Here is a 22,910-nt window from a genome sequence, read left to right as displayed (position 1 = left end):
CAATTAATCCTTACATGGAAATGGACATCAAAATAGTACTCCCTTATCATCTGCGCATGGGTGATCCTACTGCTTGGACTATGTCACACCCTCTGAAAACTACGGTCACTGTCATAGCACAACTAAGGTGGAAGGAGACTTCACGCCATCAGCCCATGACTCCCTTCAGGTGGAATCATGTACCTCTACTTAATACATCTCACCTAACATGACCAACACCCCCGCGCCCCCCAACTTCCTGCGGTATGTTAGCACTACTGCTCCCATGCTGCTATGCGCGTGTCAGCCACTAGGCAAATGCTGGTCTGCCCAACAAATATGGGAAAGCATAGAGGTAAATAACCACGTTGGAATGTTGGACCATTTAAGCTGCGGTAGGTGCAGAAAAGAGAGTCCCTAATTGCATAAGAAATAGAAAGTTCCAGGGGGATGATGGTTTTAAAACATTGTCTTCCGAAAGAAGTCAACTTGAGCCAGGTGAGGAGGACAGTCATGCTCCTGGTTGAAGAACTTAACGTACATGGGAGCAGGTGGCACCTAAAGTTAGGAGGTGTGCCCTAAGCGCTTGACCCTTCACGCTCTGGTGCAGGCGTGTCCTCTGAAGCCAAGTTCTGGATGAATGAAGTAGCTGATGTGTAATGGAGCGGGCTGTGTTCCAGGAGTTTCACAGTCACTTACTTCATCCTTAAAGCCAACCATGAGGAAAGTACGGTCATTACCCCATTACACAGATGAGCAAAGAGAGGTCAGAAACTTGCCTAATGCTCCAAGACAAGGTGAGGTGGGCACTGAGATGTGACTGCTAGCTGTAAGCCAGCTGTACCACTTTGCTAGCTGCCTCTCAGATAGACGGTTTCTGCCACTTCATGTGCCCCGTACCTTGTGAAAAGAGCCAGAAGCGCTGTCAGCAGTTTATCAGCTTCCTTTTTAACTAAGAACTTTACTTTTCAGAACAGTCTCCGGTTTACAAAAGAATTAAGCAGGGAGCACTGAGAACTCCCATATACCCCCTCTGCTCTGAATACATGTCCCATTTAAACATCTTGCATTTCAGATGTGGCCCATTGTTAGCGTCTGAACCATTCTCAATATGGCAGAACATAAATCAATAGAAATGGGTTAATTTAAGTTATAAGAGCTAGTTGGGAACAAGCCTAAGCTAAGGCCAAGATTTCATAATTAATAATAAGTCTCCACACGTCATTGTCTGGGGGCCGGAGGTCCAAAGAAAGTCTGAAAAGAAGACCTACTACTAATTACCATCAACATTTGTATGCTGGATTTGGGGTGGTCATACATTTGTCAACTCATCTAAGCCTTTTTTTTTTTAAACAGTTCTATCAGTAAGCTGCCTGTGTTGGATTTATAGACAGTTAAAGACCCCGGGGGGTTCTAGTTTTCAGATGATGCTTGGGCCTATGCATAGAAGTCTGTTCTTGTTTGACTCAGACAGTAATTCACACTGACAGGTCTTGCCTGGGACATCAGTCACATCTGTTTCCTTACCTGTGCATTTACTATCTGCATATCAGCAGTCCTTATTCACGTTGTTGATCACAGGTGTTGATTATTACTCAGGTCCTGCCACTCCCCAATTGCAGGGTGACCCACATTTAGTAGCCTGCACTTCCTGAGTTCATCATAAGAGACTTCCATAAACACCTTGCTTTGACATCCTGGGGTGTCTATGAGTTACCTCACCGCCTACTGTAGGGAACTACTATGAAATACTCTTCAACAATCCTCTGCAGAAGAATTCATTGCCATCTGACCCACCCAAGGATGCCATGGAACAAAGCCTGAGCAAAACCTGAGTGACTTTCACTGATTCACTCAGTCACATAGTTCCCAGAAGCATGCTGTGACCACCTGGTCCATGGTGTCTGGGGACTCTAGAACGCTGCAGAGCAACTATCCCAGAATGGACTGGGGACAAAACACAGGATGCTTCACAGGAGCAGGTGTCAACTCCATGCGGTGCAGAGGAAGGCTCTGTGGACAGACATACACCATCCTCACTCAGGATCTTCATAGAATCAAGGTGACATGAAAACAATGGAACTCCTTAGGACTCCCTGCCCCATCCTTACTGTCACTCCAACCAACAAAAGGGAGATCCATAACCTACTGTGGTGTTCACTCCAGGACATCTCAGGGGCCTCTGCCCCGTCGCTCTGCCCATGTGCACCTCTGACCTCTGGAAGGAGGACTGCTGCTGCCTGTCTGTGGCTGTGGAGCACAGTCCCTTGTGTTTACACCTCCTTGAAGGACAACAGTCACAATGGAATACAAGCTTCCCTCAGGTTAGGGAGGGCCAGGCACCAAGTGGCAGGACATAAGCCTTACCCCCACTGAGTGTTCACAATCAAGTCTTTTTTCCTTAAGGTAATTCTAGCCCTCATGTTTTTGTAGTTTAGGGACGTAGAAGCAAGAACATCTAGAAAGACCATTCCCATCAAACCTTAAAAATTCAGCAACCAGGAGCATATGTCACTGAACTTCCTGCAACCAATTAATTACTATAACCCAAAACTACTATACCTGTGTTTATTAAAATGTATATTTTGTTTACTAAAGGAATTCCATATTTTTCAGCTGACATGGACTATTATTGTTATCTGACTGGATATTCCGTTTCAGACACAAACGCAAATATGTATCACAATTACAATGAACACATGTATATCTCAGGCAAACATTACATAAGTAAAGTAGATACATATGAAATATAGAGTTATTCATCTGTTACAGCCCATTGGTCTCATAGAGACATACTATGTGTTTGCTTGCTGCTGGAATGGACAGTTCCATCAGCTGAGACCTACTTCTCCACCTCAGCGTGAAGATGGCTTTAAGAGCATACCACGTCGCCCAGGTGACCCATCGCATGATCACCACCCACAGTGACTTCCAGCCACGCCTGTCTAACATCACTTCTGATTCGTTTTTATATTAAATAAATCTGTCTACTTACTTTATTCTGCACCCTCTTTTAAGACAGGGTTGGTGACCTTGAACTTTTCATCCTCCTGCCTCTACCTCCCCAGTACTGGGATTTAGGTGTCATCACCCTGCTTAGCTTATTTAGTGCCAGAGAAGGACATCACGGTTCACCGTGCTAAGCAAGCACCCTCCTCGAGCCCGTGTCTCCAGCCCACTTACTTATTTTTTTGCCCTGACTTCTGTTCCACTCCCAGAATCACTAACATTATTTTGAATTTTAATATGGTTTCCATGTAACCGACGGTCTCTTCCCACTGCCATCATTGGTACAGTACAATGTATCTGGGTCATTTAAAGAAATGAGACCCACAGCTTTCGCACCTACGGCTCAGAGAACATTCCAGAAGAGGGAACATAAAGACAGCGAGCCAAAGCAATAGGTAGTCTGAAGTGAGATTGTGTCCCCTAGAAATATCCAAGAAGCTACACCCATGAAGTCTCACCAGCATGACTACCAAACATGAGCTGAACAAGGAAAGCAATAAACCTGATAATATTGTGAGTGTGTGTGTGTGTGTGTGTGTGTTGAGCAGATTGCATTTTTATATTCAGGAATATACATATTTATGAATACACATATATCAAGTGTATTTTATATAAATTATATACTTATATAGAAGTAATGTGTTTGAAAGAAAGCAAGGACAGGTACAGGGGAGGGTTTAGAGTGATAAAAGGGAAAGGAAAAATGATGTGATGATAATATAATCTCAAAAACATGAAAAAAATGAGACCCAACCCACATGCTTGGAGACCACTAAAAATGTAAGAAAAACAGGGAAAGAAGCTGAGAAAGAGTCAAAGAATGCAAAGACAACACTTTCCTCACCATAAATAAAGGGCCTGGGTAAAGCAGATTATTTCCATTGCAGGGGGAAATCCTCTCGAAGTGCAGGTTTTAAGTAAGCAAAAGTAGTCTGCACCTGATGCTCACGGGCCACAGAGAGCTGAGGCACTGACTCCTCAGATGCTGACAGCCCAGGGGCCTGATGTGCTATGCATGGATCATCAGACCCCAGCCCAGACAGCAGCCCAACAGCCCCTTCATTGATGTCTAAAGCATTTCCTTTCCATCGGTTATGGGTGTGGCTGCAGAAGCTTGGAATCAAGTCAAAGCCGAAAGCCCAGCTGGCCAGAGAGTGCAGACAGGCCTTAAGCCACGCAGACAGCTTAGATGATGAAAAAGATATGCTCCAAACCCCCTGTGAACACCACTGAGTGGTTAAGTATAAAAGTGTTCCTCAGCTAGTTCTATGTCCCTTTGACAACAAAAAACATGACTCCATGATGGTTTTGCAAAGTCAAATTAAGTGGCCTCATTGAACAAATTTCTTAAGGGGTCAAGAGAAGGATCACCACAAGAAAGGAAGTAGTGGGGGAGGGAGGGAAAGTAAGGAGGGAGGGAGAGAAGGAGGGAGGCAGAGTCAGGTGGATCTCTACAGAGTGAGTCCCAGGACAGTTAAGGCTATACAGAGAAACCCTGTGGGGGGGGGAGAGAGAAAGGGGGCACCAAATAAATTTGGTACTCTAAATTATAACTTGAATTTGATTTTTAGGTGGAGCTTGGTGGTGTTTGCCTAGCATGCTTGAGTCCCGAGTCCCTAACACCATAAAATGTATGTACTAGCCAGTGGGAAGGGTATACTTCTTTAAAACAATAAAATGTATATTTAAATGATTTGCAGAAAGATTAATGATTGAGTGAAATGAGATACGTAAATCTCTGGGAGGGGCTGGCATGGGTGTCTACTTGCTATGTGCAGTCCAGCAGTCAACATGGGTGTCTTCCTCAATTACCTTTCATCTTGTCTTTAGGGTCTCCCACTGAACCTGGAGATCGCCACTTTAGCTAATCTGGTAAGCCAGTGAGTGCCAAAGATCTGCTGGTTTCCCAGCCCTGGGATTTGCAAATACTCACTACTCCGCCATACTTTTCCTGTGGGTGCTAGGGATCCAAGCTCGGGTCCTTAGCCAAGGACTTGACCAATTGAGCCATCTCTCCAGGCCCAAGTCACAGTTCTAATTACAAATCACAGATTGAGATTCTGATAATTTCTTGAGAAGTTATCCTTATGTAATGATGAAAAGAGTGAATGACAGGAGAAATGGGCAGGGAGCGGGGAGGGGGCTTTCCTCTAGAAAGATGAGGGATTCAGGAGACCTCAGGAAGCAAGCAATGCTGGGCAGCAGCGGCAATCACTGTGAGAGAGGAAGGCGCGGGCTCACTGTGGTGACACAGGCTGTGGCAATCCAGTGAGCTCAGGGAATGTGCCCTGTCAGCAGGGCACGCTGGTGCAGAAAGACAGGACAGCAGGGAGGCACAGAGGCAGCCTGCGTTCTGTTTGCACTCTTAAGCTGAGGAAGGAAAAAGCCAGGGCATGACTGGAGTGGACTCACCATGGCCATCGGAAATCAAGGCAAAGAGCAATACTGCCCTGGCATACCACCTCCCATTCTAACTATGCAAAAAGGTCCCAGGAAAGCCAAGTCGGGTGGACCTTTGGGCGGTGCAGTGGGCTCCTTCCTTCAAGTGCTGTAAGTTTAGCTGGGTATCAGCCAACACATCTTACTGGTGCCTTGTAGTGACCTGATCACTACACACAGGAAAGGAGGTCCCCAAAGTGGGAGATAAGACACTTTGCAACTTGCTCTAACTGGATTACTAGTACATTCAATCCTAACCAGCAGAATCAGTCATTAGAAGAGCTAACAGGAAAAATGTCAATCAAAAGCACACAAAAAAAAACCATGGAGTAGGGTACAGTTAAGAGGGACCAACCAGAAGAATTAAGAGGGATGGAAAGTGGAAAGAAAAAAAGAAAAGGAATACACATGTGGCAGGGAACACAGGTGGTTCAGTGGTTTAGAGTTATGGTTGCTCTACAAGAGGACCAGAGTTCAATTCCCAGCACCCACTTGGGTAGCCCACAAGTATCTTAACTCTAGCTCCAGGAGATCTGACAGCCTCCCTTTGCTAGCCTTCCTGGGCACTTGCAGGCATTGAAACAGATTAGGAAACTATAAATACATAGCCAGTTGACTGGGCTCATGTGCACATGGCAAGGAGGCGGTGTACCAGCAGCCCAGAGGCCAGTTCATCTCAGAAGCAAGCACACCATCTGCCCAACACTCCTCGTATTAGATGGAGTCCCTAGTGATATGATCCTTCCTCAAACTGCATTGTTATCATTGGAATCACCTGAAGATCTTTTTAAAAGTTCAGATTCCTGGGTACCACCCTGAGTCAGGTGGATTGGAACAGAGGGGACAGGTGACACTTGAGGTCTACCTGTGAATGTGAGGACTAGCAGGCTGCTCTGGGTTCCTCCACTCAAACCTTGTCCACCATGTACCTGACCAAAAATCAAATGCTGCTCTGAGGCCTCTTCCTTCTTAAGTCACTAAATGAACAGATTGGCTTCTCAGGTCCATTCTGGCTACTTCAGCAGAATATCATTGCTTAAGTGGTTCATAAATAACAGAACTTTACTTCCTGGGGTTCTGGAGGAGGGGATCCTAGTAAACCAGACCTAGGTAACCCATTTTAGGAAACTGAAGCTTAATCAAATCCTAAGGACCCACTGTCAAGATCATGACCAAGACCTCTGTTGATGGCCTTCCTTGCCAAATATGTAGAAGCAACACTCAGGTTTCATACGGCCCAAACCCTCCTTCCCAATCTGGTATCACAATTCTTACTTTCAAAGCTCAGTCTGAGCCTTTTCTATCTACTGAGTCCTGGATGTTAAACTTAATGGGCCAGACTTTAAAATAGATTTTCTCAGAGTTTTGAGAATTTAGAAGTCTAAGATCAAGTCTAAGAACAAACTTGGTTTGTTCTACAGCCTCTCTCTTAGCTTGCAGATGCATGTTTTCTTATAATATCCTCATAGGGTCTTTGCTCACACTCCTTAGACCATCTTGGTCTAATATGACCTGATTTAACCTTATTAATTTCCCTAAAATTCCTATCTCTAAATACATAGTCAGTCACAACCCCCCCCCCCCCGTATGCTGTGAATTGGGACTCCAGTGTCTACAGTTTGAAAGGATATAGTTCAGTTCACAACACCAACAAATCTTAGGACATTCAACAATTTACTCCAAGAACTGCTTCTATCCCGAAGTATTAACTAGCCTTGGATGATCAGTGTAGGGCCATCCACCTCTTCCCAAACATTCTATTAGGCTGCTATCCTGAAAACGAGGTTAGATGATCTTAACAAGGCACAGGAAACCATGCCAAATAGAAGAGTCTACTTGAGACCAGACACCATAACAGTCTAGCTGACACACTGTCCTGGCTTACTTAGGGTAAGACAGAAAGTTCTATGTCATCCTACTCAGGACCCAAAGATAAAATATATGGACCAGTAAACTTCTGTCATCTGGAAGACCACTTATTTGAAGGCCACAACCAAGTGTCCTTTACTAGTATAGTAAATGCACAGTTCTCAGCAGAGCTGGCCTGGCCACACTGCTTATGTGTCTAAGGTCACAACACGATTGGGTGTATCAGGAGCTATGTTCAAAGACAGTCTTTAGGATCAGGAACATATCCAGCAGCTGCTGTGGAAAACATCACATTTTTTTCCCTATTTCGTGACAAAACCTTCAAGAAACCATACATCAAAACCAGATGTGGACACTTGTCATCAAATGCAGAGCACAATGTCATGATGGCCCTCTTGGGCCTCAGTCTTCCCTGCCAAGGCAGTCTTAGGATAAGGAATTCAAAACTGAAGCTAATCCCTGTTGGAGCATCTGTCCCAACCAACGCAGGGTGAGAGTAACATCTAAAAACAACACAAAAGGAGCCACTGAACAGCCTCTTCATTGCTGGGATGCAGGAGAAGAACCATGGAGCTCCATTTCACTGCACTCAGACAGAACACGACCAGCCACTCTGCAGAGGCTGGCATTGGTCACTAATAACTACATATCAGGAACGGCCACTTGATGCTGATGGCCACACATTACAGTTGGTGTTTGATTGGCAGGCCTGTCTCAAGGCTAGAGACTCTTACCTCATGCCAGGAAGGAAAACATTTTCTTGTTCTTTCCTGTGGGCCAAATTAAAAGACAAGTCATGCACACTTGTGTGACAGTGTCCTTATGGAACATAGCACCATGCACGATGAATTAATGTGATTAAAAAACTTTTTAAAATCACTAAAATATTTACATTTTTTAATTTTGAGAAAAAGAGGCTGGGTGGTGGTGCAGTATGTTTTTAATCCTAGAATTTAGGAGGCAAAAGCAGGCAGATCTCTGTGAGTTCAAGGCCAGCCTGGTCTACAGAGTGAGTTTCCACAACAGACGGGACTACACAGAGAAACTCTGTCTCAAAAAGCCACAGAGAGAGAGAGAAGGTGAACAGAAAAATGTAAGAAAGAAAGGAGAAAACTGGCAGCTCTGACAGCCACCTCCTGAACCTCACACCTCTAATTTTCATAGACTATTTCTGGAGCATTGCACTTTAAGAGTAACCTGGGGTAAGAATGAATCTCTTCCAATTGCTGTTAGCTCTCTAGGTCCTTCTGGCCTGGCCCCCATACCACACAGACTACGCTATCCACTCTGGCAGAGAGAGTGTGCACATTTGCAGGGCTCTGGCTCCACTTCAGCAAACGCCCTCTAACCACAAGCCTGTATAGGAGGAGGTGAATCTCCACCTCCACCGACAATAGACTACGGAGCAGGCTTCCTGTTGGTGAACGAGTGTCTGTGTGTCTCACCATTCTAAAAATAGCCTTCAGTAAATGGCTCAAAAACACAGAATAGGAGGAGGCTTAATGACACATCTTGAAGCAGGAAACTAGGATATGCTGAAAGTACCCCAGGGCAAGGCCACTGTCCTGTGTGTGAACTGGAGGCCACTCACTCAGGTGGACCACACCTTTGAAGTGGACTATGACCACAGGGTAGGCTGCAGCTGTGAGGAGGGCTGACTACCAGGGCTTCACTCTTTCTCTGTGAGGCTAGTCTTAGGTTTTCTTTGGGGGAGGGTTGTTTGGTTTGGGGTTTTTGTTTTTATTTACAAATAATATAATGGCAGGTAATTGAGTTGGGTTCATCTTGCTAGAAGCTAGTACACTTCTTTCCAAAAATCTCTCCTAAATGCACACATGCATGTATGCATGCATGCACACACACATGTGCACACACATACTCGTATGCACATAATTTGTCTGCCTCCACAAGCATTCACTTCTACCATTCCTCTGTCCAAGCAAGCATTTACAGAGTTCAAATATCTACTACACAGCATAAACATAAAACATAAAAATGTCAGGCAAAAGAGAGTTCAACTGTAGAAATGAAGATGACTCTTAAGAGTGGGGCCCACAAGAATTCAAACCATGAGGGGAAATGTAGCCTCCAGGGAGCAAACTTGATACTTCACTATGGGTGGGGTGTGTTTTTAACAGACTGGGAGGAGACATCAAGCTAGCATGGAAAACTGTCCCTGCCTTGTCACTGTAGAAAAGGACCCAGGAACAAAGCAGAGCAACCCTAGAATCCAAGCACATGTCTCAGACAATCCCAGGCTCTCTGAGTATCTGAGCAATGAACAGAGCAGCAGCTCCACCCCGACTCCTCCACGGCAAATCTCTGGGGCTGCTAGTTTCTAGGCTCTTCACTTCTTGCCAAAGAGCAGTGACTCACTAGAAAGACAAGAGAAACCATGAAAAGTGTTACGAGAGGGAGCAAAGCCACCCCCTCCAATAAACACGGTGTTAAGGACCCACGAGGGTGTGCCAGAGTGGCGCCTCCACCCAGCAGGTTCGCGAGTTCTCCGTTCCCTTTGTGTGCACACGTGTGCAGTGCACGGCAGGACAAACAACCCTAACAACTCTCTAATTAAACAAGGGAGACAAAGCCCTCCCTCAACACCAGCCGTCCCCAGGCTCCAATGGAAAACATATGTCTCTCTTGGTAATTCCACCTGAGATTGCCGGCACCATATTAACTTTCCAAACATGGGAACCAGAGCCCAAGAAACACATGTACGGAATAAGAACAAAAGAATACGTAATGAGGAGAGAGAACAGCTTCTCCTTGAGCTCTCCAGAAGAGCAGCTTCTGTTTGTAACATTCCGCAGCATCAAATACAAATGGAAAACACCTCAATTAACTACAAGTGGCTTCCAACCACAGTCGGTGCGGTGGGATCTCCATTACAAGCTTTCATTTCCAGCAGACAAGGAAAGAGGCAAATGTGTGCTTTTAAATACTACAGAGAGCCCCTCTGCCCTCAGTTTGAGGTGAGTGTGGGCTCTGCTCAGGGCCCCAAATCCCTACATCCCTCTCCTTGGATCTTCCTGAGCATGCCCCTGGCTAGAGTGTCTCAGACCCACCGGCACCAATCGTGAGACCCATCGGAGTACTGAACCTACTTGAACCCACCAGAAGAGAACTTTAGACTTGTACCCACCAGGAGAGGAAACAACCCCACATGCACCCACTGGAAGAACAGATGGGAAGACAAAAATATAAAAACACATTCAACAACAGAAAAACCAATATGACACCACCAGAGTCTAGGGACTCTACACCAGCAAGACCTGAACATCCCAATGCAGAGGAAACAGAAGAGAATGACCTTAAAAACAACCTCATGAAAATGATAGAAGCCCTCAAAGAGGATATGAGAAAATCCCTTAAAGAAATGGAAGAAAAAACAAACAAAAAATACAAGAAATCAACAAATCTATTAAAGAAAGCAAGGAAAGCCAAGAAAAAAAATCAAACAGATGAAGGAAACAATTCAAACAGTTCAAGACCTGAAAACTGAAATAGAGACAATAAAGAAAACACAAACTGAGGGAATGTTGGAAATAGAAAAGCTGAGTAAATGATCGGGAATTACAGATACAAGCATAACCAGCAGAATACAAGAGTGGATGACAGAATATCAGGCACTGAAGATAAATTAGAGGAAATAGATTCATCAACCAAAGAAAATCTTAAATCCAACAAATACTTAACACATACTATCTAGGAAATATGGGACACCATGAAAAGACCAAACCTAAGAATAATAGGTATAGAAGAAGGTGAACAAGCCCAGCTCCAAGGTGCAGAAAAGATATTCAACAAAATCATAGAAGAAAACTTTCCCAACCTGAAAAAGGACATACCTACAAAAGTGCAAGAAGCTTAGAGCAAACACCAAACAGACTGAACAAAAAAAAATCCCTCCCCCTCACATAATAATCAAAACACCAAACATACAGAATAAATAAAAAATATTAAGAGCATCAAAGGAAAAAGGCCAAGTAGCATATAAAAGCAGACCTATCAGAAGTACAACTAACTTCTCCATGAAAACTCTGAAAGCCAGAAGGTCCTGGATAGATGTTCTTCAAACTCTAAGAGACCACAGATTCCATCCCAGACTACATATCCAGCAAAACTTTCCAAAATATAGATGGAGAAAACAAGATACTCCATGAAAAAAATCAGACTCACACAATACATATGCACAAACCCAGCCCTATGGAAAGTTCTGGAAGGAAAACTCCAACCTAAGAAAATTAACTACACTCACAAAAACAAAGGAAATAGATAACCTCAAAAGCCAGAAATAGGGGAAAAACTCACACACAATACCACCACCAAAAACAAATAAAAAACAAACAAGAATCAACAATCAATGGTCATTAATATCCCTGAATATCAATGGTCTTAATTCACCTATAAAAAGACACAGGCTAACATAATGGATATGAAGACAGAATTCATCCTTCTGCTGCATACATCTCAACGTCAAAGACAGACAGTACCTATGAGTTTTAAGGGTTGGGAAAAAGTTTTCCAATCAAATGGACCTAAGAAGCAAGCCGGTGTAGCTGTCCTAATATCTGACAAATTAGACTTCAAACTAAAATTAATCAAAAGAGATACAGAAGGTCATTTCATATTCATCACAGGAAAAATCTATCATGATGAAGTCTCAATTCTGAACATCTATGCCCCAAATGCAAAAGCACCCACATTTGTAAAAGAAACATTACTAAAACTCAAATCACACATCAAACCCCACACACTTATAGTGGGAGACTTCAACAACCCACTTTCACCATTAGACAGGAATACCAGACAGAAACTTAACAAAGAAACAAAGGAACTAACAGAAATTATGACCCAATTGGGTCTAACAGATATCTATAAAACATTCCATCCAAACACAAAAGAATATACCTTCTTCTCAAAGCCACATGGTACCTTCTCTAAAAATCGACCACATACTCCACAATAAAACAAACCTCAACAGATATAAAAAATTAGAATAACCCCCTGTATCCCATCAGGTTACCATGGTTGTAAGTTAGATTTCCACAACAACACAAATTGCAGGAAACCTAGGAACTCATGGAAATTGAACAACACGCAATTGTACCATTCCTGGGTCAAGGAAGAAATAAAGAAATTAAAGACTTCCTAGAATTCAATGAAAATGAAGGCACAGCATACGCAAACCTATGGGACACTCTGAAAGCAGTGCTAGGAGGAAAATTTATAGCACTAAGTGCACACATGAAGAAACTGGAGAATAGTTACACTAGAGAATTAACAGAACACCTGAAAGCTCTAGAACACAAAGAAGCAAATGCACCCAGAAGGAGTAGATGCCAGGAAATAATCAAAATTGAGGGCTGAAATCAATAAAGTAGAAACAAAGAAAACAATACAAAGAATCAATGAGACAAAGAATTGGTTCTTTGAGAAAATCAACAAGATAGGCAAACCTTTATCCAACCTAACTAAAAAGCAGAGAGAAAACATGTAAACTGACAAAATCAGAGATGAAGAGGGGGAACATAACAACAGACACTAAGGAAATCCAGAGAATAGCCAGGTCACACTTTGAAAACCTGTACTCTACAAAATTGGAAAATTTAAAGGAAATGGATGATTTTCTGGATAGATATCACTTACCAAAATTAAATCAAGAAGAGATAAACAATTTAAATACACCTGTAACCCCTAATGAAATAGCAGTCATCAAAAGTCTTCCAACCAAAAACAATACAGGGACAGATGGTTTCAGTGCAGAATTCTACCAGAAATTCAAAGTAGAGCGAATACCAATACTCTTCAAATTGTTCCACACAATAGAAGCAGAAGGATCATTGCCAAACTCTTTTTACAAGGCTACAATTACCTTGGTACCCAAACCACACGAAGACACAACTAAGATAGAAAACTACAGACCAATCTCTCTCATGAACATTGATGGAAAAATAATCAATAAAATACTGGCAAATAGAATCCAAGAACACAGCAGAAAAATCATACTCCAGGATCAAGTAGGCTTCATCCCAGGATGATTCAACATACGAAAATCCATCAACGTAATCCACCATATAAACAATCTGAAACAGAAAAAAAAAACCACATGATCATCTCACTAGATGCTGAAAAGGCCTTTGACAAAATTCAACACCCCTTCATGATAAAGGTCTTGGAGAGATCAGGGATAACTGGAACATAATACCTAAACATAATAAAGGAAATGTACAGCAAACCAACAGCCAACATCAAACTAAATGGAGAGAAACTCAAGGTAATTTCTCTAAAATCAGGAACAAGACAAGGTTGTCCACTCTCTCTATATCTCTTCAATATTATACTTGAAGTTCTTGCTAAGGCAATAAGACAACAAAAGGAGATCAAGGGGATACAAATTGGAAAGGAAGAACTCAAACTTTCACTATTTGCAGATGATATGATAGTCTACATAAGTGACCCGAAAAACTCTACCTGGAACTCCTCAGCTGATAAACACCTTCAGCAAAGTGGCAGGAAACAAGGATAGCTAAAAAAAAAAAAAAAAGTAACCCTGATATACATATATATTAAATGTGCTGACAAAGTAATCAGAGAAACATCACCTTTTACAATTCCCACAAACAGCATAAATATCTTGGGGTAACTCTAACCAAACAGGTGAAATACCTGTATGGCATGAACTTTGAGTCATTAAAAAAAAAGAAATTAAAGAAGATACCAGAAAACGGAAAGATCTCCCATGCTCTTGGATAGGTAGGATAAACATAGTAAAAATGGCAATCTTATAAAAAGCAATCTAGAGATTCAATGCAATCCCTATCAAAATCCCAGGACAATTCTTCACAGACTTTGAAAGGGCAATTTTCAACTTCATATGGAAAAACAAAAGAGCCAGGATAGCCAAAATAACCCTATACAATAAAGGAACTTCAGGAGGCATCACCATCCCTGACTTCAAGCTCTACTACAGAACTATAGTAATGAAAACATCTTAGTATTGGCACAAAAATAGACAGGTACCTTTGAACACCTGATCCTTGACAAAGAAGCTAAAACTATACATTGGAAAGAAGAAAGCATCTTCAACAAATGGTGCTGGAGTAACTGGATGCTGGCATGTAAAAGACAGCAGACAGATCCGTATCTATCACCATGCACAAAACTTAAGTCCAAATGGATCAAAGACCTCAACATAAATCCAGCCACACTGAACCTCTTAGAAGAGAAAGTAGGAAGTACCCTTGACGGAATTGGTACAGGAGACTGCTTCCTGAACATAATGCCAGATCGACAATTAATAAATGGGACCTCCTAAAACTGAGAAGCTTCTGTAAGGCAAAGGACACAGTCAACAAGACAAAACGGCAGCCCACAGAATGGAAAAGATATTCACTAACCCCACATCTGACAGATGGCTGATCTCGAAAATGTGCAAAGTACTCAAGAAGCTAATCTCCAAAACACCAAAGGATATAATTAAAAAGTGGGATACAGAACTAAATAGAGAATGTTCGATAGAGGAGTCTAAAATGGCTGATAGACACTTAACGCAGTGCTAAACATCCTTAGCCATCAGGGAAATGCAAATCCAAACAACTCTGAGATCCAACCTTACTCCTGTAAGAATGGCTAAAATAAAACACCAATGACAGTTTATGCTGGAGAGGATGTGGAGAAAGGGGAACACTCCTCTACTTACTGCTGGTGGGAGTACCAACTTGTACAGCCACTTTGGAAATCAGTATGGAGATTCCTCAGAAAAATGGGAATCAGTCTACTCTACCTCGAGATCCAGAAATTCCACTCTTAGGCATATACCCAAAAGAAGCACATTCATACAATAAGGACATCTGTTCAACTGTGTTCATAGCAGCATTATTTGTAATAGCCAGAATCTGGAAGCAACCTAGATGCCCCTCAACTGAAGAGTGGATAGAGAAAATGTGGTACATTTACTCAGTGGAAAAAAACAATGGAATCTTGAAATTTGAAGGCAAATGGATGGCACTAGAAGAAACAATCCTAAGTGAGGTAACCAAGTCACAAAAAGACAAAAATGGTATGTACTTACTCATATATGGATTTTAGACATGGAGCAGGGGATTGCTAGCCTACAATCCCACCATCAGAGAGTCTGGGAAACAGGGAGAACCCTAAGAGAGATATGCATGGTACCCCAGAGAAGGGGAATGGGGCAGAATCTCCTGAGCGGATTGGGAGCATGGGGGGAAGGAAGAGAGAGCTGGGAGAAAGAGAGGGAGAAAAGAGGAGGGGAAGAGGAGGACATGGGAGAGCAGGAAGGTTGAGCTAGGGTAAGAATAGAGGAAAGCGGCCGGGCGGTGGTGGCGCACGCCTTTAATCCCAGCACTTGGGAGGCAGAGGCAGGCGGATCTCTGTGAATTCGAGGCTGGGCTGGACCGATAGCCTCCGAAACAATACAGAGAAACCCTGTCTTGAAAAACCAAAAAAAAAAAAAAAAAAGAATAGAGGAAAAAAGGATGGGAAATACCATAAAAGAGGGAGCCATTGTAAGTTGAAGGAGAGATCTGGCACTAGTGGGATTTCCAGAGATCTTCAAGGATGACACTAACTGGCAAACTAAGCAATAGTGGAGAGGCTATCTTAAATACCCTTCTCCGATAATGAGATTGATGACTACCTTATATGCCATCATAGAGTCTTCATTACCATATCATTTTTAGGACACTCCAATAAGCAATGGTTAGCATGAGAAGCCTGTGGATCTAGTATAGATCATCTCTTCTTCAGTAGAAGACATATGTGGCTTTTGGTAGTAGAAGACTACATGGCTTCTGATAGCCTTAGTCCATCTTCTACTGCTAATAACTGGATAAGTTATAAAGAAAGGAGATCTATTTTAGCTTGCACCTAAGATGTAAGGTCAAAGGGTCAAGTCTAATAGTGGCCCTCTTGCTGGCAGAGGCAAAAAGGAGTACAGGCAGACATCACATGTTCCAAGCAAAGAGTCTAAGCCAAATTGACTGCTGTCCAGATGGTTCATTAACACACTAACCCTCTCATCATATAAGTAGATTAGTCCATTCTTGAAGGCAGAATGCTAATCACATTTTATAGGTCCTGGCTCTCACAGTCTCATGACAGACATTAAATTCCAACATGAGTTTCAGAGGACAGTTTCTAGGTATGTTTCTGCTGCTCTGATAAAATGTTTCAATCAAAAGCAACGTGGGGAGGAAAGCGTTTAATTCAGCTGACAGATTTAATGCATCTCCAAGGAAAGCCAGAACAGGAGCTCAAGACAAGAAGTTCGAGGCAGGGGTGGAAGCAGAGGCCATGGAGAAACGCTGCTTACTGGTTTGCTCAGCTCGCTTTCCATGTAACCCAAGCCCATGGGCCCATTATAACCCATGACCACCTGACTAGTGTGACACTACCCACCGTGAGCTACTCCCCCCCACCCAATCAATCAAGAAAATTCTCCACAGACTCACCTATCTCGTAGAAACAATTCCTCAATTGAGATTCCTCTTCCTAGGTGACATTATGTGTGTCATGTTGACCAAAAACAAAAAAACAAAACTAGTCAAACCAAAGCACCATCCAATGGACCACAGTTTGGGTTCTCAGAACATGTTGTGAGCTGAAGCAACATAGCAGTCATGTAGCTGGGAAAGTCATGAGAAGGATCTCTCACACTCCCTTATCACCAGTGGACCAGGAGAATGTGTGCTTACAACAAGGCAATGAAGCCAGGTGTACAGCAAAGGTCAAACAACACCATATATATATATATCTGGGTTTCTTTGTAGGAGATGTTCTTTTACTTTTAAGTCATCACTAATGTTCTGGAAATTGTAGCCTGAGACTGGTTCTCGGTGGTCCCCGGGGACCGATGCTACTCAACAGTCATGCTCTTGAATGGAGCAGGCAATGCAGCAAAGATGGAATGCATTGTGCTCTTGTAGGCAAAACTCTCACAGAAGACGTTCAGTGGGCAACTTCAGTACCTAAGTCATACAGGGATCCAAAATGTATGTGACACCTGACTGATGTATTCAGTGGTGCTATTAAAAACAAAGCAGGCATGTGCTTATAATCTCAAGATTTCAGGGTTAAACATACGAGGATGAAGCTCATGGGCAGCCTTAGTTACGCAACAAAATTGAGACCAGACTGATCTGTATGTAACCCTGTATCAAACAACCAAAACTAATTAAAAAATTTCTCCTGAGGTTCAATTCCCATTTTGATTAGTGAAAGCTACTGGTCACTAATACAGTGGATTTAAAAGAACACAAAAGCAATTCTGAAATTACATCTTTATTTTAAGTATATAGTCTAAAATACTGAGCACATAAGCCCAAACTGAAATTCACTACTGTCTTCAAGTACTGACAATTTGTATCATAAAAGAATAAAAATTTAACTTGTCTATATTTTTTTAAAAAACAATGAAAAAGAGGCCAAAAGTCTCATTTGAAAAGTTCCCATTGTGGATTATAAAAATAAATAATACCACCTACTGTTAATTTACTATGCAGGTATTTTGCAGTTAAAGTATACTAGTAAGATATACATTCATTCCTTAAAAGATGAAAATTTGCAAACTGGTTGCAGGATTAATGTTCCAATAATGGCCCTCCTTCAGCCAAGGAGCCATTTCCACCACAGAAAAAGATGAACTAGGATTTTGTGTAACTGATGACCAAATGGGCCCCAGACACGAAGCCATCTCTGACTCATATTTTAATTTCCCCACCAAGTTCTGGCTGTGTGCAAACCCACAGCTGTTACAGCTCATGCACAGTGTCCCTAAAACATGTGTTCTAGTGGACTTCTTTGGTATTTGGTCTTTGTTCCATTCCAGTTTTGTTTCAAAATAAAAGGACAAAGTCGTCAGGTTCTGGGTGCATATGGGCACTCACAAGTGTGTCCAACCTTCTGGTTTTTCTGGGTCACATGGACAAAGAAGAAGTGTTACTCATAAACTTCACAGTCAAGTTACAAAAGAACTACAAATTCATCTCATAATGTTTCAAACAAATTTATGGTTTTCTAATGGGACACATGCATAGCTACCCTGATCTGTGTGCAGTCCTGCAGGCTGTAAGCTGAATGCTCCTGTAAGATCCATGGAGTTTATATGATAAACTAAGAAAGAACTGCATGAGAAGTAGCAAATATTCTATTATGAAGACTTCAATGAGTTGTGCTTTGGTAGCTAAGGGAGCTATCAAAGTGACTATGTCCAAGTTAACAGGTCTTCAAGTTGCTTTAGTAAACACCAATATAAATTCATCGTTAGAACAGGAAAATGTTTCCTTTGACTTGTAAATGTGCTTTCAGCTGCCAAGAATTTCCTATACAGAGGGCCTTTTAAGGATGGAGCGTCCCTTATCATTCGAAAGAAGGGCACAATGCGGTGAGCCCTATGCCTTGCTTCCAGTAGAGTCAAACACAAGGCACTGGTACTTTGAGAAAGAGAACACCTTCCACTGTGTGCTTCTATCAAAGTGACTTCTAACAAGCAGGTTCGTGTGTCTGGTAAGAAGGATAAGTGGAAGGCTAAGGCCTGAAGGGTACAGTTACAAGGTCCTGGCTGAGCATGAGGACATCTGTGAGTTTGTCCACTTTAAAGCCTCAAAGACTCCAAAGTTGCTGGGCTCTTCCAAGCAGCCCTAATGAAACTCACTAGGTCATTTAAAAGGAAAAAAAAGGTAAGAAAATAGAAGAGGGGCTATCTGGGGAAGAGGAAAAAATTATGAGTCTGAAAAAGGGTTGAAGAGGGTAATGGGAAGTAAATATGATCAAAATGTTTTATAAACATGCGTGAAAATGTCATATGAATGCATTATTGTGTATAATAAATATGAGCTAATAAAAATGTTTCTTTTAGAATCTACACAAACAAGAGGTCCCTGGAACACAGCAGGATCAACACAATCAAGTTTCCACACAGATCTGTAGACACAACCAAAGGTCTGGCTACTCTAGAACATTCTTACTCTGCTTTTTGAATTTTGTTGCATCCACTGGTTCAACATTTAGCAGCGACTCTGACACTATTCATGTTATCAATGACTTCCTGTGGGACATTGGGACTCAGCTTCCTTGTCCATAAACTAACACAAAGATTCCCTCTCCCTTTATTTCATCACAGAGTGGCTTTCTCACGAGAGGTTTAATTGCCAAACAAACAACCCACTTTACTGGGTCAGTGCTGGTGCAACCGGATCACAGGAGTAAGCACCTCCCAGATGTCAGGAGACATCTGCTGCCCTTAGAGATCTGGACAGCACAATGTCCCCAGGAAGTCTGTGATTCCTTGGCAGAAATCTGTTCATTTCAGATATACTTCATTCGGCTATACAGTTTGGCAAAACAACCTAAAATGCCAGGGTGGCATTTGGAAGCCCAGAAGGGTAAAATGGCACCTTTGTGGCAAACCAAGCCTAGAATATGAACAGCAATGACCTTCCCTCAACTCTATGCATCCTGGACAATGACAGGTGGAATATTTACTTTGAATGTTAGACAACGAAGACATGACTTTCTCTCTGCCTTGTTATTCAGGCAGAACCTGCTCTAGAATCACATAAAGTTCACAAAAAGCCCTGTCAGTTGCTAGGCCTAACTTTGACCCCTCAGGGTACAACTCAGTAAATTTCAAAAATAAAAATTGCAGGTAGCTTTTCTGCTCTACCAGGGTCATCACTCCCATGTGTGACACAAAAGCTCCATTCAATCCATCCACCTGGACAATGGACTACAAAAGACAAAAGGGAAATGTTTTAGGTCTGAAGATCTAAAGAATGAAAAATCATAACACGATTGTTAATCTGACATCTGCTTCCCTAAATATTAGAAATCGCAGTCAGTAGCTAGACCACGCACAGAGAAGGGCATCTGTACCAGTGACATACACAGATAATACTGATGAGCCAACCAGCCAATGGCAATGGATATGCAAAGTACCCTCAAAGTCAAGGGCAAGCACTATAAGCCAATCTTAACTACACATAAGCTATGTATCCTTGGCAAGTCCCTTAACATCTATGGTCCTTGGGGTCATCCATACACTGGGAGTCCTAGTAATGGTACTTAAGACTTCTCATTCAGTCATTGCACATAGTGGGTAAACTGCCTAAAACACCTGGCATTAGCATTTTCACATTGGCTGTGAATTATGTTATCATTCACTGGTTTCTCAATGTGTCTTCCTTCAAGGCCTAACTCTCTATTGATGTCCAAATGATAAGCTGTGGCACCTGCGCCATGAGTGGATCTAATGTATCAGTCGAAAACCTGGAGATTTAATGAAACATCTGGCCGTATGTGCTAAGAGAATGTGTGTGCATGCCTTTGGTGTCTGCATGTGTGCCCTTATTGCAAGGAGGGAGCAGCCTTTTATACAGACTTACAGCACAGTGGAGAAACCCCAGATGTAAGAGCCTGTGTTTTCCTTGTACTAGATGCTGATGTCAGCGGGGCAAGGCCTGGGTTGTAAGCCAGGACTAGAGAACAGGATGCACCTGTGGCTATCAGCTGACAAACAGCGCACAGAGATCCGTGGCGGCTGGAACCCAGCAATAAGCTCTAGCCTTGGAGTCGTGAAAAGCACACTACCTTTCTCTGTGACCACCCTCCAAAAGTCCTGGGTCTCACATAGGTCCTTTCTAGGCTGGGATGAGCTGGGTCTCAGACTTGGTGGGATGTTGATGACCATTTCAGAGTCCCACCTGGAGGGAGGGTCACTTCATACCTTCTCTGTCTGCCTGATGGCCTCTCCACATTACAAGGTGGGCTCAGAACACTCCAACCAGTATAGCTTTGTGGAAATCTGGGGGCCCTCAACAGACTTCCTCCTCACTCCTCATTCTCTATACATCCTACCTTCTTGCCTCTGAGCATTTTCTGTCACAGAAAACCTCATGTTAGTACCAAACATTATCTATAATTCCCTATTTAACCTATTCACCAGGTCTAAAAAGTTTGGTCCCCATAAGTGGGCCAGTGCCTAGGACCTTATAGATCTAGGCTAGCTCCGCTCCACCTCATCTCTTACTACTTCCAAACACTATGTCCTTAGGAAGAACTAGGGAACTGCTTAAGCTACCAGGACAGACCCTGATTCAGACTGCTGTCAGGGAAAAAGCCTGGTACCTCCCTCCACTGCACAGACCTGTCATGGCTGACCTGAGATTCACGCCTCCTCAGCTTTGTCACCTCACCCTGTCACTGTTGCACACCCACACAGATGTTCTTTCCTCTGGACTATTGCACACACTGCTTTCCTTGTTCGGAACAACTCCTTCTGGCTACATACCCGGTGACCTGGCCAGCCCTACTGGCCATATAGGGTCTCATCCAAACCATCACTTCCTGTAGATCCTACCAGCCAGGCGGCCGCCCTCCTAGGAACCCTCTCCTGACCCTGAGAGGGCCATGTCAGAAGAACTCTCTGTCTTTAGTTTCTTCCCAGAGTTTCAGGACAGACAGCACTGCCAAGGTCAGGCTCAGTGACTTCTATTGAGCCCCACTGGACATCTGCTAATGGAATGAATCGCTAATTAGTCATTTGCTGTCACCCCCTTTGCATCCTTCATGGCACTCCTATAGCCTGGGAAGTCCCTTCTCACCCAAAGCACTTCTATTTTTCATTACCAACTAAGCTACAGTGTGACTATCCCAAGAGAATCCTGTTCCCATTACCAGCTTGGGATACATGTTAATATGCAAACTTCACATCCAAAGAGACCTGCTCCCTACTGTGTTTTCTCCAAGGAGACATCGAATGGTAAGATCCATGGATTTTGGTGGAGCTAAGGCTGTAAAGGGACCCAAACTATTCAGTCCACCCTTTATTAGACTCTTGCCAGTTACTAAAACCTACTGACACTTAAGAGCTCAATGTTGTGACTAGGTAGATGGCTCAGTGGTTAAGAGCACTGACTGCTCTTCCTAAGGACAGGAGTTTAATTCCCAGCAACCACATAATACACACATACCAGCAAAATACACATGAAATAAAATATTAAAAAACTCAATGTCACATCTCAATGACCTAAATATATGTGGGGTTTATTTTTTTATATTGGCACCCTCTATTCACCAAGTCATGCTCTATTTGATTAAAGTTTTTAGAAATAAAATAATATGATATATGAAATGTCATATTCAAGTTAATCCAACCAGAAAAAAAACAAATACACCTGATACTTCTGGTGCCTAATCTTCACTGTAACTAGATTCAGAATTATCTAGAAAACATGCATATCTGGTGATGTCTGTAAGGACATTTCCAGAGGTTTAACTAAGGGGAGACCGGCCTAATATGGGTGACGCCACCTCATGGACTGGGGCCTAGGCTGAATAAAGGATAGGGAGAAAGGCAACTGAATGCCAGCATTTATCTCTCTACTCTTTGACTGCAGCAGACTCAGTGTAACCGCTATATTCCTACAGTCATGCCTTCCACGCCTGATGGACTGCATCCTCTCACACCATCAGCCAAAATAAATCCTTCCTTCCTTACGTTGCTTCTTGTCACGTATTTAGTCATAGCGATGTGAGTAACTAACACACTCGTGAATATTCTTCTTCGTGAGAACTCCAAACCATGGACA

General features: G+C 42.7%; 1 protein-coding gene across 2 annotated transcripts in view; it reads right to left on the bottom strand.

Annotated features, from left to right (window-relative positions):
• Nucleotides 1–22,910, bottom strand: part of Retreg1 (reticulophagy regulator 1) — a 129,727-nt gene that overhangs the window by 91,099 nt on the left and 15,718 nt on the right. The window lies entirely within an intron of this gene.

The sequence above is a fragment of the Mesocricetus auratus genome, unplaced genomic scaffold (genome assembly GCF_017639785.1).
Source record: "Mesocricetus auratus isolate SY011 unplaced genomic scaffold, BCM_Maur_2.0 Super-Scaffold_100015, whole genome shotgun sequence".
Classification (NCBI taxonomy): domain Eukaryota; kingdom Metazoa; phylum Chordata; class Mammalia; order Rodentia; family Cricetidae; genus Mesocricetus; species Mesocricetus auratus.
This window is presented reverse-complemented; position numbering and strand designations above follow the sequence as displayed.